This window comes from Pristis pectinata, chromosome 11, assembly GCF_009764475.1.
Source record: "Pristis pectinata isolate sPriPec2 chromosome 11, sPriPec2.1.pri, whole genome shotgun sequence".
Taxonomy (NCBI): domain Eukaryota; kingdom Metazoa; phylum Chordata; class Chondrichthyes; order Rhinopristiformes; family Pristidae; genus Pristis; species Pristis pectinata.
In genome coordinates this window covers 6,545,451-6,564,967 of record NC_067415.1, presented here as the reverse complement: position 1 = coordinate 6,564,967, position 19,517 = coordinate 6,545,451, and the positions used below count along the sequence as shown (strand labels likewise).

Below are 19,517 nucleotides of genomic sequence, written 5' to 3'. Positions count from 1 at the left end.
GGATTTTTTTTGTCCACCTGAGAATAATGTTTAATGTCATATTCAAAAGGCAGCCCCACTGACAGTGCAGCACTCCCCCAGTACTAAAGTGTAGGCTTGAAAGTTTTCACAGGATAAAAAGCTTAGAGCATTCTTACAAATCTACATCCTTAAAGGATTGCAGGGCAAAATAGATAGTGGGATCAAAACAAATTATTTGTATCCCTTTAAATAACATTTATATCCCTTTAAATAATTGCAATGATGTAAAGACAATGACATCATCGAAAATAACTTCCGGCAGTGACGTCACGCCAAAGCGGGTAGAAGGCGGGACAAAGGTCCGTCTCGTTGACGTGCGGACAGAGCCAATCGGAAGATGCGGTGGAGAGGCAGCGGCCAATGGGAGCAGAGCGCGCGCGCGCGGGGCGGGCCTTGGAGGCACCAGCAGCAGGTTAGGTTGAGGCGGCGGCGGCCTGACGGAGAGGGGGAGCGAACGGGTTGGGACGGCGGGTAGGGCAGCGGCTGTGGGAGGAACCGGTCAACGGAAAGCCTTTCAGCGGAAGGTCCCGGAGCGGAACCTGAGGTGAACCGAGCGGGTTCGGCGGCAGAGAGGCGACGGGCAACGCTTTCCGAACTGGGTCGAAGGCAGGTTCGAAGCAGCCAACCAGGCAGCAGCTCGCGAACGGGCCCGCCCCGCGCCTCCTGATAACGGTCACCGTGGCAACCGCGCCTGCGCACCACCTGTGGCGCCCCCTCGCAGTCCAACACTTGGCATTATCAATACAGAGCCCGGGGTGCACCCCCCCCCCCCCCGGGAGCCTGCACGCTATCCATACAGAGTCCGGGGTACCCCCCCTCCCCCGGGAGCCTGCACGCTATCCATACAGAGTCCGGGGTACCCCCCCTCCCCCGGGAGCCTGCACGCTATCCATACAGAGTCCGGGGTACCCCCCCCCCCCGGGAGCCTGCACGCTATCCATACAGAGTCTCGGGTACCCCCCCGCCCCCCCTCCCCCGGGAGCCTGCACGCTATCCATACAGAGCCCGGGGTACCCCCCCTCCCCCGGGAGCCTGCACTCTATCCATATAAAGAGCCCGGGGTACCCCCCCCCCCCCCGGGAGCCTGCACGCTATCCATACAGAGTCTCGGGTACCCCCCCGCCCCCCCTCCCCCGGGAGCCTGCACGCTATCCATACAGAGCCCGGGGTACCCCCCCCCCCCCCCCCCGGGAGCCTGCACTCTATCCATATAAAGAGCCCGGGGTACCCCCCCCGGGAGCCTGCACTCTATCCATACAGAGCCCGGGGTACCCCCCACGGAGCCTCCACTCTATCCATACAGAGTCCGGGGTACCCCCCCCCCCACCCCCGAGCCTGCACTCTATCCATATAAAGAGCCCGGGGTACCCCCCCACCCCCGGGAGCCTGCACTCTATCCATATACAGAGCCTGGGGTACCCTAGGAGGGCGTACTGTATCGATACGGAGCCCGGGGTGACTCCCGGAGCCTGCACTCGATCCATACGGAGCCCGAGGTAATCCCCCGGAGAGCGTACTGTATCGATACGGAGCCCGGGGTAATCCCCCGGAGAGCGTACTGTATCGATACGGAGCCCGGGGTAATCCCCCGGAGAGCGTACTCCATCAGAGCCCATTATATGGAGGCAATCAAGTCCCATGTACTGTTAACCCCCGGTCTGTGTGGAGCCTGAATGTACTTTCCGGACTGAACGGGCAGAGAGTGTGAAGAATAATTCTCTGGATTGTGATAGATAATGAAGCTTTCTCTGTATGTGTGCAAATCTCACTTATTTGAGCAAACTTTAGTTGGGGACATTAACCAGCACACTTCTATATCTGTATCTCGTGTTTTACAGCAATTATAGCATTTAAATAATGTAGTAAAACAACTGAACTTGTATCACAGGAATGTCACCAAACGAAAATTAGCATTGAACCTCTCATTGAAGGTATCTGGCTAGTTCACTTAAAGCTTGGTAAAAGTAGTAAGGGGGTTGATTCTAGATCAGAGACAGAGATTTACCTGCACCTCCCTTAATATCATCATCTGCATTCGGTGCTCCAAGTGTGGCCTCCTTTACGTTGGCGAAACCAAACGCGGACTAGGTGACTGTTTCGCAGAACACCTGCGCTCTGTCCGTAACTGCCATCTGCATCTCCCTGTTGCCAGTCACTTCAACTCCCCCTCCACCACAGATATGTCAGCCCTAAGATAAGATATTAAGATTAGTCACATGTACATCGAAACACGCAGTGAAATGCATCTTTTTTTCCTTACCGAGAATGTGCTGGGGGCAGCTAACAAGTGTCGCCACTCTTCCGGCGCCAACATGGCATGCCCGCAGCTTCTAACGTCTTTGGACTGTGGGAGGAAACTGGAGCACCCGGAGGAAACCCACGCATGCACGGGGAGAACGTACAAAGTCCTTACAGACAGCAGCGGAATTGAACCCGGGTCGCTGGCGCTGTAATAGCGTTACGCTAACCGTTACACTACTGTGCCACCCCCATTGCCAGGCACAAACTGGAGGAACAGCACCTCATTTTCTGTTTTGTAACCTTGCAGCCTAACAGCATGAACATTGAATTCTCCCAATTTAAGTAATCCCCACACCCCCACCAACCAGGCCTCTTCTTCCCTTTCCCAGCCCATATCTCATTTTTCTACCCCCCCTTTTTTCCTCCTTACCTTTGACCCATCCCCCAGTGGATCTGCTCTCCCCTCCTCCACACCTGCCTATCACTATCTCTTATCTGCATCTACCTATCACCACCCTGTGCCCACCCCGCCTCCCCTCTTTTGTCCACCTATCACTGCTCTGCTTTTCCCTCCTGTATATTGGGCTTCCCCTTTTCCTATCTTCAGTCTTGAAGAAGGGTTCTGACCCGAAACATTGACCTGCTTTTCTCCACAGATGCTGCCTGGCCTGCTGAGTTCCTCCAGCATCCTAGTATTTTGCATCTAGGTTCCAGCATCTGCAGTCCTTTGCTATTCTAGATCTCAATGCCAGTTGAGGAATAAATTGTAATCTGAGGTGACTAAGGGCTAAAATTAGAGGGGACAGAGCTCTGTTTTGCAGAGCTAAAGGAGGTTACAGAAATGGGGAGGTATGAGGCTGAAGTGAAGTTTAAAATTGAAGTCTTAGGGTAGTTAGAGTCTTTTTCTCAGGGAGGAAATGTCAAATACTAGAGGGATAGCTTTGAGGTGAGAGGGGGAAAGTTTAAAGGACACTTAGGTGGTATTTTTTTTACACAGAGTGGTAGGTGCCTGGATCAGAAGCTGTCAAAGAAATTGGTAGAAGCAAATATGATAGCAGTGTTTAAGAGCCATTTAGACAGACACAAGAACAGTCAGGGAATTGAGGGATATAGGCCACTTACAGGCAAATGGTTAGCACAGACATCGTGGGCCAAACAGCCTGTTCCTGTGCTATGTTCACCAGGAGCCTGTACAGGCAGGCACAATAGGTGATGAGTGAACAGAACAGTGCAAGTTGGGACACGGACAGCAGAGATTTGAATGATCTCAACAAGAACTCCTCTGCTCTACTTCCAAAGTACTGTAATTATTTTCCCCTTGAAATATTTATACAATGTTCTTTAGAAAGGGACAACAGATATACCCAGGTAACAAACATACACTTAAGGAATCTTTGCTACTACAAAGGGTTTTTGTTTAATTTGTCACTTAGCAAAGGTTTCATTCTCTACAGGGAATGACAGGGAACACATTTGGAGACTTTTTTGAACACGGCTGTTAAAAAAAGAATGTAACGTATAAGAAAGTCTTTTAATCAGGTTAATGGAAGAGAGTCTGTTAAATAAACAAACGACAATGTAGAGAGTCATAGATGGGCCTTTCAGTCCACCACATCCATTCAGATGTTTTACCCATCTATCCTATTGGTCTTGGTTTATTATTGTGAAAAACTTGTATACCATTCGTACAGATCAATTCACTGCACAGTGCATTGAGGTGTTTCAAGGTAAAACAATAACAGAATACAGAGTAAAGTACCACAGCAATTCCTTTCTCTCCTCATCAGGACTGTATCCTTCCATGTCTTGCCTATTTAAGTGACTATCTGAACAAATGTAAAAAAAGTTGTATCCCTTTAAATAATTGCAATGATGTAAAGACAATGACATCATCGAAAATAACTTCTGCTAGTTACCACTTTTCTGCCTTTGGAGTCGGTTCCTACCTGTGAACTCTAATCAAAAACCCTTTATGATTTAGAGCTATTCTCTTAAATCGCCACTGTCTCCTCCCTGCTACATTCGAGCAAATCTCCACTGTTCCTTCGCCAAAACCATTATATTGTGTATGCATGTGTACAAATGCAGTCAAGAAGGAAATGCTTACATTCTTTTTGACAGGATTTGTAATCTGTGACATTAGTTGAGTTAGGGTTTTATGCTCTTCAGTGAGTTGCTGCATATTTGAAAAGGCGATTTGAAATCTTGACATTGCTTGAACCTCTTAGAAAAGTTGTGTTGTGCTAACAATATATTCTCTTTTTCTATTTTATGCTTCAGAATTAATTCAAGTTTCAAGTTGTTCTTAACTACTGTTGGGATGGAAATGAATGGGTTTTATAAAAAAAATGTGTATGTTGAATGGTTTCACTGTTTGAACTGTTTCATTGGCTGAATATGTACTTAAGTTCCTTTCAGCAGTGGCATGTGAAACCTCATTCTTTCTTATTCTGAGTAACCAACTCAGTAGTGTGCTTTAATAATTAAGAACTGAGTAGTTGCTTTGTCAAGCAGTATGTTGACTGGTGAGGTTTGCTTTGCCACTTGTCTGAGCTGCTCTGTTTTCCCTTTCTGGTCAGGACCCAAGGCCACTGCTTTGTTTTTGTTTTGGGAGTTGAAAAAGAAACATACCAGGTAATTCATTTTTAAGACTCTGTCAGTTATTCTTGTGTGATGCTTTCAATGCATCGTTGCTGTTTGGTCTGTGACAAGACCCATAACTACCAACTTTTCTCCATCGACCTTCCCCACCCCCCACCCCACCGACCTAGTTACAAACCTCAGAACATGTTCTACATTCTCCATATAGAAGCAGGGAAGACTGCGGCACAGAAAGAGACTATTCAGCCCCATGTCTGCAGCAAGCTTTTTAGAGCAAAGACTAATCCCACAGTCCTAGTTCTTTGTAATCCTTTGTCATACTCTGCTTCAACTTTTATCTTGGTATCCAAGTTCTTCTCTGTGGGTGCATACTCTGTGCTTGTACCCATGTCAAAGCATTCTCTGCTGTATGAACCCTTGATCAAGAAATTTCTTCCAACTTCTCCACACACTGTTTAAAAAAAATACAATTATTGACCCCCCCATGTTCATTCAAAGTCAAGTTTATTGTCATATGCACAAGTACATGTATGCACAGATGCTGCTGCAAGTTAGTTTTTTATTGCATCACAGGCACATAGTATTAGAGACATAATATTCACAAGAAAAAGATAAATTAATGCAAAGTGGTCACAGTGTTGCTATACTGAGATAGTGATTAGGGTTGTGCAGGTTGGTTCAAGAACCGAGTGGTTGAAGGGAAGTAGCTGTTCTTGATCCAGGTGGTGTGGGGACTTCAGGCTTCTGTATCTCCTGCCCGATGGTAGCTGCGAGAAGATGACATGGCCCGGATGGTGGGGATCTTTGATCTTTTATCCTTCAACCAAAGGATGTAATATTTCTTCAATATTAGTTTCATTATAAAACATTTTAAACATTTTTACACTGTTTCAAAGGAAACGTCTGAAGCTCTCGCATGCTGGCCATTTGTGCTTTACCTGTGAAATCACTCTTTCAGTTACCTTTCTGCAGGAGTGCTTGAGCTTACAAAGCCAGCAGTAATCTGGTATTAGCAGTGAAGGTATTTCAGTTTGGTTTAGTTCATATTCCATTCGTCCGGAGCATTGCGATTTCAAGATTCATTCTCTGATCTGAACAAATAATCTAGATTGACGTCCCAGTGTGAAGTACTACATTGGCAAAGGTGCCGTCTGTCATCTTGGAAGAGAAATAAATCAGTTTCTTTTCTGTGGCTTTGGTGGATGTTATGTAAATTGGCACTTTTTGAAGTGTATTGATTGTTGTAAATGTGGCAGCAAGCTTCCTCAAACAGCAATGGAAAAATAATAAACTAATTTTTTTCAGTGATGATGCTTGATTGGCCAGGATACCAGAGAGCACTACTTTGTTCTTCTTTGAATAGTGCTCTCAGAACTTTTATGTTCATCCGAATAAGGCAGACGTGGCCTTGGTTCAATGACACATTCAACCGATCACGCAGCACTCCCACTTTTATTACACTGGAGTGGAACTTTTACCCTTCTGACTCAGAGGAGAGGGTTCAACCAACAGAGCCTCAGCTGCCATCTTGAGATGACTATCTCATCCATCCCTTTTATAGGTTTTGAGGAAAGCAGGTCTGAAAATATATTCTTCAAGAATTGAAATGGTACTACATAATAAGGGATATGGGTCAAACGCAGGCAAATGGGACTAGCTTAGATGGACTTCTTGGTCGACATGGACCAGTTGGGCTGAAGGGCCTGTTTCCAGCTCTATGAATATATGATGTTCTCCCAAATTGCCAACATATCAGCGGCAGTTGGGAGAAAATCTTGTCCAAGATGACAGAATCTTTCTGGTGTTATCAATAAAGTCTCTGTAAAATGGAATTAGTTCTTCTTTGTTATCTGTGCATCTAAACTCAAAGATATTCAGCTGCACCCCTTATTGACTGTGATCTTCCAAAATTGTGTTGTGTCCAGAAATGCTGTGTAACTCCTTTGTCCTGGATAGTTATTAACAGTGTATAAGTGGTGGTGGGAGCAATTTTCAATACTGTGTAAGGTGGATTAAAAAGGTTCTTTATTCCTGCGTAGAATGTAGGCACTGTTAGCAAGACCATCATTTGCTATCTGTCCCTAACTTCCTATGAGAAGGTGAACATGTGCTGTCACCTTAAGTGGCTTCAGTTTGTGTGATGAAGGCCCTCCCACAATAGGTAGGCTCTTCCAGTGACGCTGAAAGATCATTTTAATTTAGAGAGGAGCTTGCAGGTACTGGGAAGAGTTTGTGTGTTTGGTAGAAGCTTCAGCATGTTGATGTGGTCTGTTTTGTGATGATATCCACTGTAGCCAAGGTTTGCTAATGGTGGAGTAAGTCAATGATTTGTGTCATGAATGGGTGATAACTAAAAATACTCCTTTTGTTCTGAATGGTGTTAGGTTTCTTATGTTATTGGAGCTGTACTTATCCAGGCAAGTAAGAATTATTCTATTACACCCTGACTTGTGTGCTGTAGAAGATGGCGCTGGAAGGTGAGTCATTCACTGCAGAATAACCAGCCGCTGACCTGCTGTGGTAGCTACAGTATTTGTGGCTGGTCCAAACACATTTTTGATCAAGTGTTACCTTCAGAATATTGACGGTAATGCCATTGAATATCAGAGTGAGTTGTTTAGAGTCTTCCGTTTTGGCTAACATTTTGATGTGTTAGCTTAAAGTGCAATTTTTTCTCTTATTTATCCTCTTGGGTAGTCCCTCAGGGTTGAGGTTAATTTATTTCAACTACAGTGAAGAGTGAAAGATACCTGTGTATGATTTCTTTTAAAGTGAGGTGGCTGTTGCACACCAGTCATTATGCGGTCTTGACTGGGTGAGCCCACACTGGTAAACCACAGGAAGAAGCACTGTAGTATAGGCTAGGAGATAAAATATTTAAACAGGCTTAGAACCAGAAAAGCAGCAGTTATTAGTTAAGAAAGTTTCCATTGGGGGAACGCAATGTAGGGCAGAACACACACGTTAACAGGACATACGTGATCAACAGCACACTAAACTAAACCTCAAGGCTTCCCTTATTGCCATAATTGCTCCATTGATGCCTGGTTAGTTCTATAACCTTAAATGCTAAAAACTGTAATCAGCCTTTATTATACCTCCAGATTCAAAAGTTATTATGTATGAAAATATAGTAGTTTAGTAGTAGCCAGACACTGACTGAAACGTCATAGGGCCTGTTTCTGAGCTGTATGACTCTTCAGCCCACCATGTCCATGCTGACCTTTGTATCTATCTATACTTATCCCATTTACCAGCACTTGTTCCGTAGCCCATTGTGCCTTGAAGTCAGGGCACTGGATACCTGGAGCACCACAGCAGTCTTTGACTGAATACATTATAGGACAGCCTTATTTCAGCATTATCATTTGTACTCAAGGCATACTGGTTAAAGTGTTTGCAACCTGTGCTTTCAGTGTTTACCATCAAGAGTGCCTGTTCTCAATTATTGGATGATTGTTTTAAAGCCAAGGTCTGCTGGACCGAAAACATAGAAACCTAGAAAATAGGAGCAGGAAGATGCCATTCAGCTCGTCAAGCTTGCTCTGCCATTCAATATGATCTTGGCTGATCATCTGTCTCAATACCATATTCCCGTGCCCTCCCCATTCTTCCTAATGCCTTTTTTGTCTTAAAATATATCTATCACCTTAAATATGTTCAGTGACCTGACATCCACAGCCCTCTGTGGTAGTGAATTCCACAGTTTCAGAACCCACTGTGCAATCTGTGATCTCTTGTCTAGATGTGACAGTGTACAATCAGTCATTGGTTGGGACATTGAGTATAAAAATTGGAAAGTCATGTTGCAGCTGTATAACACTTGGACCGCATTTGGAGTATTGCGAGCAGTTCTGTTCACCACACTGCAAGAAAGATGTGCAGGCTTTGGAGACTCCAGAAGAGGTTCACCAGGATGTTGTCTGGATTGGAGAGTATTAGCTGTACGGAGAGGTTGGACAAACTTGGTTTCTTTTCTCTGGAGGGTCAGAGGTTGAGGGACAACCTGACAGAAGTACAGATGATCCCTGTATTCCGGCAGTTCGGGTAATGGAAATTCACCCTAATGGAATTTGTAAGCCATTACCAAAAAATCTGGGATACGGAATAAAACTTCGCTCTTACAAAATTTATGTGAGAAAGAAAAGTAAATAAACACATCAACTTGCATTTCTTGACATGTAAGCAAACGATGCAGCTTTGCCTTATGGAAAATCGTGATGCAGACCATTTTCAAGGAACGCAACCCCCCCCCCCCCACCCAATTATGCAGGCATAGCCTGTATATAAAATAATGAAGGGCATAGATAGAGTAGATAGTCTTTTTCCCAGGGTAGAAATGTCAAATACTAGAGAGCATAGGTTTAAGGTAAGAGGGAGAAGGTTTAAAGAAGATTTTTGCAAGGCAAGTTCTTTTACACAGAGAGTGGAAGCTGCCTGGAACGTGCTCCCAGGGGAAGTGGTGGAAGCAGATATGATAGCAACGTTTAAGAGGTATTTAGCCGAGACACCTGAACAGGCAGGGAATGGAGGGATACAGGCAGGCAGATGAGTTTAGTTAGGTTGGCATCATCGTCAGTACAGACATGGTGGGCCGAAGGCCCTGTTCTTGTGATGTGCTGTTCTATACGTTGAAATTGCAAGACTTGCTAGATTTTGCTTGCAGTGGGATCTTTTCTTGTAAGAGACTTTCTGAGTTGCCAGACTGTGAATCTTGATTAGTTTTCATGGGAGGTGTGGTGGGGGAGTGTTAGAGGATGTCAGCCATTGGTCATAGTCAGTGATAGTATATCTGCCTTTCAATTGGAAGGTTGTGGGTTCAGGTTCCATGAGAGATGAAGTGTTAATACTTCAGTGCAGGACTGATGAAGCGTTGCCCTTTCTGAGGTGCTATTCTTCAGCTAAGAGGTGGACTTAAAGGTTCTGTCACCATGGTATGAAGAACAATAGGAAAGGTTCTCCCCAGGGTCTTATTCAACATTTACCAACTAACATGGTTAAGACAGATATCTGGGCATTGTCATTTTGTTGCTTATGGGAGCTGCTGCTTTTCCTACATAGTACTTCCATTAGCTACAAAGTGCTCTGTGATATCCTGCAACTGCGTGTGGCCCATCGTTGGGAACCAACTTCAGACACGCTCAACTGATAAAACAGGAACATACAATGCTCCAGAAGATGACTAGTCTGTCTCCCCTTGCCCTACAGCTGCTTCTCAGCATAGAAAGTGTCAAAGTAGTTAAGAGCAAGGAATTCTGGCAAAATGGAAGATACAACTTCACACGCCTACAGTCAGCAGTTGCTAATTCCTTCTTCCTGAACTATGGCTCCTCTTCTACCATAGTGGACAGAGCCCATTTCCCGCATCTGTTCTCACCCATCTTCCCCTGAACGGAGCAGAAACACGAGTTCCTCTGGTCCTTGCTTCCCACCACACTGGTCTCTGCATTCAATGCATGATCATTTTCAATTTCCACCAGTCCTGCAAGGTTCCACTACCTCCCTCCCTTTCAGCATTTTGAAGGGATTATTCCTGTTGCAACTCCCTGGTCTGCAGTTCCATCCCACCAAACACTCCTAGTTGTAGGGAACTTTAGATAAGGTAAGATATCTTTATTAGTCACATGTACATTGAAACACACAGTAAAAGGCATCTTTTGCAGACTGCAAGTGTCGCCACGCTTCCAGTGCCAACGTAGCATGCCCACAGCTTCCTAACCCGTACGTCTTTGGAATGTGGGAGGAAACCGGAGCACCCGGAGGAAACCCACGCAGACTCCTTACAGACAGTTACCGGAATTGAACCCGGGTCGCTGGCGCTGTAATAGCGTTATGCTAACCGACACACTACCGTGCCTGCCCGCAGGAGATGTCCTGTTGCGGAGATGTCCTTTCATTTCTTCCAATCATTCAGGGATCCAAACAGTCCTTTCTTCCAAATGCAGCATCAATTCACTTGCACTTATTCCAATCTTACTTACTCCGTTAGATGTTCACAATGTCTGCTCTACACTGGAGGAATGAAAAGCAGATTGGCTGACAGCTTTGTGGAGCATCTGCATGCAGTCTGCAGAAGGGACCCTGAGCTTCCAGCTGCCTTAATTCCATGTCCCACTCCAACTCTGACCTCTCTGTTTGAGACCTCCTGCACTGTAACAACGAGCCTCGTTGCATGCTTGAGGAAGAGCACCTCATTTTCCATTGCAGCCTTCTGAATATCGAATTCTTCAACTTTGGGTAACTCGCTCTTTCTTCCTGTCTCTCTTGGAACTGGTCATTTCTGCCTTCTATCATTTTGGCTTGGTTCTTATTCTATTCATATGGTGCAGCCTGCTGGACAAATTCCACAGCCTCACTATGAACAACACATGAAACAGACAAAAGCATAATGTTCTTGTATCCGCCCCATTAACCCAATTTTACCCACCCTATCAGAGCTATTCCCCTTGGTCTACTCATCCTTCCCCTACCTTCTCTGCTACTGAAACCAACTTGTTTTCCTCTCTTCTCTCTTGTATCTCCTTGTTTTTTTCTCTTTCCTAGTTCTGTTGAAGGGTCCTGGATCTGAAATGTTAACCGTTTCTCTTTCCACAGATGCTGCCTGACCTGTTCAGTGTTTCCCAGCACTTTCTGTTTTTGTTGCTGACTCCATCTTCATTTTAATTTTTACCATATTGGGATTTATTTTTAAAAATGTACAGTAAGTTGAACTATCTCCCAGATGGCTATCACATGTCACCTCCTTTTCTCCTTAACCTCCTCCAGCTGTGCAAACTTCCCAGATCATGGTGTTCTTCCAATTCCGTCTCTTGCACGTCCCTGACTTTCATTGCTTCACTAGCAGTGCCTGTGTCTTCAGCTGCAGAGACTCATGCTCTGGAATTTCCTCTCTCAAACCTCTGCCATTTGCTCCTGCTTTTAAGATGGATCTAGAAGCCTAAGTATTTGACTAAGATTTTAGTTTTGTTCTAATATCTTTATGGCAGGCATGGTAGTGTAGCGGTTAGCTTAACGCTATTACAGCGCCAGCGACCCGGGTTCAACTCTGGCCGCTGTCTGTAAGGAGTTTGTACGTTCTCCCCGTGTCTGCGTGGGTTTCCTCTGGGTGCTCCGGTTTCCTCCCACATTCCAAAGACATATGTGTTAGGAAGTTGTGGGCACGCTATGTTGGCGCCGGAAGTGTGGCGACACTTGCGGGTTGCGCCCGGAACACTCTACGCAAAAGGTGCATTTCACTGTGTGTTTCCATGTACATGTGACTAATAAAGATATCTTATGCCCTTTGTCAAATGTAAGTTGGGCTATATGATAAGATTTCTTTATTAGTCACATGTACATGGAAACACACAGTGAAATGCATCTTTTGCGTAGAGTGTTCTGGGGGCAGCCTGCAAGTGTCGCTATGCTTCTGGTGCCAACATAGCCTGCCCACAACTTCCTAACCCGTACGTCTTCGGAATGTGGGAGGAAACCGGAGCACCCATAGGTAACCCATGCAGACACGGGGAGAGTGTACAAACTCCTTACAGCCAGTGGCCAGAGTTGAACCCGGGTCGCTGGCACTGTAATAGTGTTACGCTAACTGCTACATGCAATCTTTTGTTGCTGGGTATTTTTAATTTTAAAAATTTTACATAACAGATTCCACTTTCTTCTTGTGCTGCTATTATTTTTAGGCAGTCATTATGCTTTAAGATTCCACTGATTTTTAGGAAGAAGCTCCCCTGTGGCTAATGATAAACCCGTGTGCACAAATTACTGCTTTGCTTCTTGCTCCAAGACGTACTTATGGGATTTTTGAATCCACGGGCAGCACCACACCCCTGCCACCCAAGCCCTGCTTCTACAGGGTTACTTGATCTTCTCAAGTTCTTTTAATGGACACGCAGTTACGACCAAGTCCGCTTTGCGGGTTTCATCCTTGTCAAATGCCTGTGAGTCGGCAATGGTCATTGTGGCTATTTTTGAGCATCAGCAGCTTTTGTTGTCTGCTTTGCATTCTCTTCTTGCTGCTTGGTCATGTCCCGCTGTCTGATGTGTGAGAATTAATAATTCATGAAGTTTTAATGAGGGCAACGTCCGCCCTCTTGGCTCTGTGTCTGGGTAAATTAAGGAATGTTTAAAGGGATGTTGTCTTCCTGTCAAAAGAGAAAGAAGCAAAGCCATTTGACCACCTTGTTTATGCCGAAGATTTGAGGAAATAAAAGAAAGGCAGCAGAAACCAAAGCTGCACTCGCGTGAATTTTAAATGGCTGCTATTTCAATAAGGCTGACTTTGATAGCCAGTTGTAGTGTTCCAGTCGCCATTTCAGCTCAGATCTATAACACTGCTGTAGGCAAGCATGAAACCTTGCTACTAAGAATGCCCATATGTGCAGGTGTTTTAAACAGAAATGGCTTCCCAATTAAGTCATCATCCAGTTCTGGCAGCAGGATTTTGATTTGGTGTCCTGGAGACAGGCAGAAGTCAAAACACCTAACCAGCCCAATCCAGTAAGTGTATCAAAGCTGATGGAAAAATTTTACAGTTTTGCACTCTAATTATCCAAATGGAAGTGAGTTGTGCTTGTGTGTAGAATTGTCCCTTGCCTTCAAGGAAGAGAGAATATAATGGAGGAAGGGTGAAAGACTACTGCCATGTGTTACACAGGCCTGGGTAATGCAGGAAAATAAGAAAAAAAATAAGAAGAAAAATCAGATTTCTTTATTAGTCACATGAACATCGAAACACAGTGAAATGCATCTTTGCGTAGAGTGTTCTGGGGGCAGCCCACAAGTGTCGCCACACTTCTGGCGCCAACATAGCAAGCTCACAACTTCCTAACCCATACGTCTTTGGAATGTGGGAGGAAACCGAAGCACCCAGAGGAAACCCATGCAGACACGGGGAGAACGTACAAACTCCTTACAGGCAGCAGCCGGAATTGAACCTGGGTCGCTGGCACTGCCATATTGGTATTGGTTTATTATTATCACATGTACAGTGAAAAGTTTTTGTTTTGTATGCCATCCAGACAGGTTATAGAGCACTACAGCACAGAAACAGGCCCTTCTGGACCATGCCGACCTGATCTTCCACCTAGTCCCATCTACCTGCACCCGGACCATATCCCTCCAAACCCCTCCCATCCATGTACCTATCCAAACTTCTCTTAAATGTTACAATTGAACCAGCATCTACCACTTCCGCTGGCAGCTTGTTCCACACTCGTACCACCCTCTGAGTGAAGAAGTTTCCCCTCAGATTCCCTTTAAATATTTCACCTTTTACCCTATAACTCAGGTCCTCAAGTCCCAGCAACATCCTTGTCAATTTTCTCTGCACTCTTTCAAGCTTATTGATATCTTTCCTGTACGTAGGTGACCAGAACTGCACACAGTACACTAAATTCAGCCTCACCAACATCTTGTACAACTTCAACATAACATCCCATCATGCATAATTACACTGAGGGAGTAAAAAGAAAACAGAATGCAGCATATAGGTGTTGGAGTTACAGAGAAAGTGCACTGCAGGTAGACAACTAAAGTGTAAGGACCACAACAAGGTAGATTGGAAGATCAAGAGCTCATCTTTTAGCATGTGAGAGGTCTGTTCAAAAGTCTGATTACAGCAGGGTGGGAGCTGTCCTTGAGTCTGGGGGTATGTGCTCTCAAGCTTTTGTATTTTCTGCCTGACAGGAGAAGGGAGAAGAGAGAGAGAGCTTCAAAAGCATCAACAAGAAGGTGGCTCATCACTAACTTTTCAAGAGTGGTTATGCTAGCCTTGCCTGGATCTTGAAAAGTATTGGAGGCACAACTGCACAGCTGGTAGAGCTGCTGCCTCAAGGCTCCAATGACCCAGGTTCAATCCTGACCACCGGTGCTGTCTGTGTGGAATTTGCATGTCCTCGCTCTGACCGTGTGGGTTTTTCCAGGGAGCTCTGGTTTCCAGAGGCATGCAATTTGGTAGGTTAATTGGCCACTGTAGATTGCCCCTAGTATGTAGGTGAGTGGTAGATTCGGTTGGGGGGGGGGAAGCATTGATGGAAATGTAGGGAGATCAAAATATGGGTGTTTGATGATAACTGCAGACTTGGCGGGCTGACAGGTTATGCTCTATGAATAAATAAAATAGGTCATATTTTCTTATCCAAGAGACTGGTTTGATTTTTGCTACTAATGATGTCGGTAACGACTTTTGTCATAGCCTCTAGTTTCATTATCTGTTTCACTGCTGAGCGAAGTCAGGTGCCTGCTGTCAGGCTTTGGGTTGTGTGTATTAATTACCAAGTCAGCTTATTGCCGAATTGATGCGTTGACAGCCACTGGCTATCCCTGGCTATTTAGGCACAAGTATTAGCCATTAATTCGTTATTTTCTTGTGTATGAAATTGGTTGTGTGTTCTGCTCCTTCTATGCTAGGTTTGTACCAAAAATGCCTTCCTTCCAAACCAATTCTAGGAAAGTACAGCACAGCACACCCCATTTGAAAAGTAGCTTTGTCTGTTGCTAAAAGTGGCAAGTTTTGCTGTCATCCAACATTTCTTCCATTTTATATGTATATTTCCTTTCGTATTAAAACATCTCTGTTCTTTTTTAAATACAGGGCTTGTTACACAGACAAGATTTACTGCATTGGCACTAGCACATCTGGTGGAATCATACTTAAATCAATACGTTTTAATCTTGTGTAATGTGCTTAATTCATAATGACCTCGAATTGCTCCCTTCTCTACTATTACCAATAGAAGACCTATAACTACCCAGTGTTGCATAACTCAAAAAGTTTTCCACAGTCAAAATGCAAGTTTGGAAAAGCAATATTTATTATTGTAGCACCATGTATTTCTCAGATGTACTTGTGAGAGTTTTAAACTCCTGCTGATGTCCTTAAAGAAAACAGTCCAGTACACTTGAACATTTCATTAGGTGCTGATGGTACATTGGTGACAAGGCAGGATTGATGGATGGGCAAGGATATGAACACCATGAGGTTGTCTTGCTTGAGAAATATTGAGAAAAGACGAACTGCAATAAAAAAGAGAGGTTTGGCATTTGCACATTTCTTTGGAGTCTGCTTCATGAAGTTAATGGAATACTGCTCTCCTGGCTAGTGAATACCATCCTATCCAAGGAAAGTTAAGAGAGTAGAAAAGTTGCTGTATTGTGGCCAGGAGTTAGTCTAGGCTCAATGAGCCAACTAGCCTCCTGTGCCATTACAATTCTATGAAAAATGTCGGAGAATTGCTGTTAAGTGGAGTATAATGAGATATTCAAAGGAGGATTTGTCAGGATTGGAGAATTGTACTTTTAAGGAGTTTCTGATTCAGTATTTTTCCCCAGGAAAAGGGAATCAAAAACTAGAGGGCATATGTTTGAGATGAGAGGGGAAAAATTTAAAAGGGACCTGAGGGGCAACTTCACATAGAGGGTGGTGCGTATATGGAACATGCTGCCAGAGAAAGTAGTTGAGGCAGGTACAATAATGGCAATTAAGAGACATTTGGATAAGTATATGGATAGGAAAACTATAGAAGGATACGGACCAAACACGGGCAAGTGGGACTAGTTTAGGTGGGCAGCTTGGTTGGCATGGTCAAGTTGGGCTGAAGGGCCTGTTTCTGTGCTGTATGACTCTGACTCCATGAGGGATTAGTGAGGATGGATATGTTTTCTTTGGATCTGACAAGTCTGAGGGGGATTAAACATAAAACAGCAAGGGTGACTCAACCATTGATTACAAAATAAATTAGGGTAGTGTTAGAGCCAAGGAGATTAAATATAAAAAGGTGAGGGGAATAAAGTAGCAAACCTGAATGTTGGGAGTAGTTTAGAATTCGGCAAAGGAGGACAAGGGGATTGATTGAGAAGGTGAAAATAGAGTATGAGAGCTTGCAGAGAACGTCAAACTGACGGTGAAAGCTTCTATAGCTATGTCAGCAGAATAAGATTAGTGAAGGTAAATGTAAGTGTCCCTTACAGTCAGGAACAGCGAAATTTATAATGGAACAAAGAGGTGGCAGACCAGTTAATTTCCTACTTTGGTTCATTCTTCACAAGAGAATGCAGATAACCTCCCAGAAATGTTGGGGAACACTAGGTCTAGTGAGAGGAAGGGACTAAATGAAATGGTGTTCGGAAAATCGAAGTGATTAAAGACCGAGGTTGATAATTTGCATTCCCTGAGTACCTAAGGAATTGGCCCTCAAAATAATGAATCCATTGGTAGTCATTTTGCAATTCTTTAGTCTCTGGAACAGTTCCAATTGATTGGAAAGTAACTAATGTAATCACAGTTTTTTTTGATGGAGGAAATGATGAGAAACAGAATTATAGACCAGTTAGCATGGTATGGGTAGTGGAACAATTGCTAAAGTCCATTGTAAAAATGGAATAGAAGAGTGACAAGATCAAACAAAGTCAACGTGGATTCGTGAGAGGGAACTTATGCTTGACAAATCTACTAGAACTTTTTTGAGGATGTAGCTAGCACAAGAGATGAGGGAGAACCTGTGGTGTATTTGGACTTCCAGAAGAATTTCGATAAGGTACCACATAAGAGATTAGCGTGCAAGATTGAAGCTTGTGGGCTGGGGGATAAGGTGCTGATTGTGGATAGGGAACTGGTTGGCCAACATGAAACCGTGTAGAAAAAGGAGTTTTTCCTGAGTGACATGGGAGGTATGACAGGGATCAATGCTGGGACCTCAGGTTTTTGTGATCTATATTAGTGATTTGGATGAGGAAATTAAATATAATGTCTCCCAAGTTTGTGGACAACACAAAGTTGGGTGGGTGGGTGAGGCATGAGGTGGATAAAGAGAAACTCCTGGTTGATTTGGACAGGCTGAGGGTGTGGGTAGTATATTGTGGATAAATGTGATGTTATCCACTTTAGTAGCAATAACAGGATTATCTGAACGGTGATAGATTGGGAAAGAGGGGACATGCCCAAGATCTGACTGTCCTTGTTCACCAGTCGCTGAAGTTAAAACTTGCAGGTTCAGCAGACGATTAAGAATGCAAATTGTAGGAGTTTGAGGAGATTTGGTATGTCACCAAAGACCCTTGCAAATTTCTACAGATGTACGGTGGAGAGCACTCTGACTAGTTGCACATCGCCTGGTATGGAGGCTCCAATGCACAGGATCGAAAGAGGCTGCAGAGGGTTGTAGACTCAGCCAGCTCCATCACGGGCACAACCCTCCCCACCATCAAGGACGTCTTCAAGAGGTGGTGCCTCAAGAAGGTGGCATCCATCATTAAGGACCCTCACCACCCGGGACATGCCCTCTTCTCATTACTGCCATCGACTTCTTCCCCTCCGCCATCAGTTTTCTGGGCTTGCCGGTCATTCGGGACATCCTGCATCATCTGCTCCTGTTTAAATTTTGTAGGTTTTGATGAGATGCCTTCTCATTCTTCTAAACTCTAGCTTCTCCCCCTCCGCCATGATTTCTGAACGGTCCATGAGCCCTACCTCATTATTCATCTTTTGCACTATTTATTAATTTTTGTAATTTGGATTAATTTTTACATCTTGCACTGTACTGCTGCCACAAAACAACAAATTTCATGACATGTCAGTGATAATAAACCTGATTCTGATTCTGCCCTTTATAGTGGGAGGATTCAAGTATAGGAGTAGGATGTTATGCTGTCATTACACAGGTCCTTGCTGAAACTGCACCTTGAGTATTGTGTCCAGGTTTTGTCTTCTTATCTGAGGAAGGATATTCTTGCAATGGAAGGAGTTCAGAGAAGATTCACCAGGCTGATTCCTGGAGTGGCAATACTGAAATATGAGGCAAGATCAGAATCAGATTTATTATCATTGACTTATGTGATGTGCAATTTGTTGCTTTGCAGCAGCAGTATAGCGCAAAGAGATAAAATTACTCTAAATTACAAAAATAAATAAATAGTGCAAAAAGAAGGAATAACGAGGTCGTGGTCATGGACTATTCAGAAACCTGATAGCAGAGGGGAAGAAGCTGTTAATGAATCATTGAATGTGGGTCTTCAGGCCCCTGTACCTCCTTCCCGATGGTAGTAACAAGAAGAGGGCATGTCCTGGATGGCGAGGGTCAGTTAAGCTTATATTAACTAGAGTTTAGAAGAATGAGAAGACATCTCATCAAAACCTACAAAATTTTACCAGGAGCAGATGGATGCAGGATGTCCCAAATGACCGGCAAGCCCAGAACCTGAGGGTCACAGTCTAAAGATAAGGGGTAAACCATTTATGACTGAGGTGAGGAGATATTTCTTCTCCCAGAGACTGGGGAACCTGTGGAAGTTTCCACCACAGAAAGTGTTGAAGCCAAATCATTAAGTATATTCAAGAAGGATTTGGATATTGTTCTTGAGGCTGAAGGACTCAAGAGATATGTAGGGAAAGCCTGGAACAGTACTGAATTTTGGTCAATCGGTCCTGATCATTTTGCATGGCAGGGAAAGCCTGAAGAATCGAATGACCTACTCCTGCTCCTACTTTTCTATATTTTTTGTCTCTATTTAATCAAGGTGAAATATCAACATGAAGAACAGGGAGAGTCCATTTCCCTTGGAGTAGATAAAAAATTAAACATTTTTGCTGGTGCCCTGGTAGTGGGAAATTTGCAAGCCTTAGATAATGAACATGATGTAAAATAGTCAAAGCTCATGATTAA

The 19,517-nt window shown here is 44.2% G+C and overlaps 1 protein-coding gene across 5 annotated transcripts in view; it reads left to right on the top strand.

Moving 5' to 3' along the window:
- The first annotated feature begins 332 nt into the window (after positions 1–332).
- pak1 (p21 protein (Cdc42/Rac)-activated kinase 1) overlaps positions 333–19,517 on the top strand; it is a 187,545-nt gene continuing 168,360 nt past the window's right edge. The window contains exon 1 of one of the 5 annotated variants that reach the window (XM_052026239.1): positions 333–433. The gene's annotated coding sequence lies outside the window, so the exon portion shown is untranslated. Of the gene's footprint in view, positions 632–19,517 lie in introns of all 5 variants that reach the window. The other 4 variants (XM_052026235.1, XM_052026240.1, XM_052026236.1 and 1 more) reach the window with 4 other exon arrangements.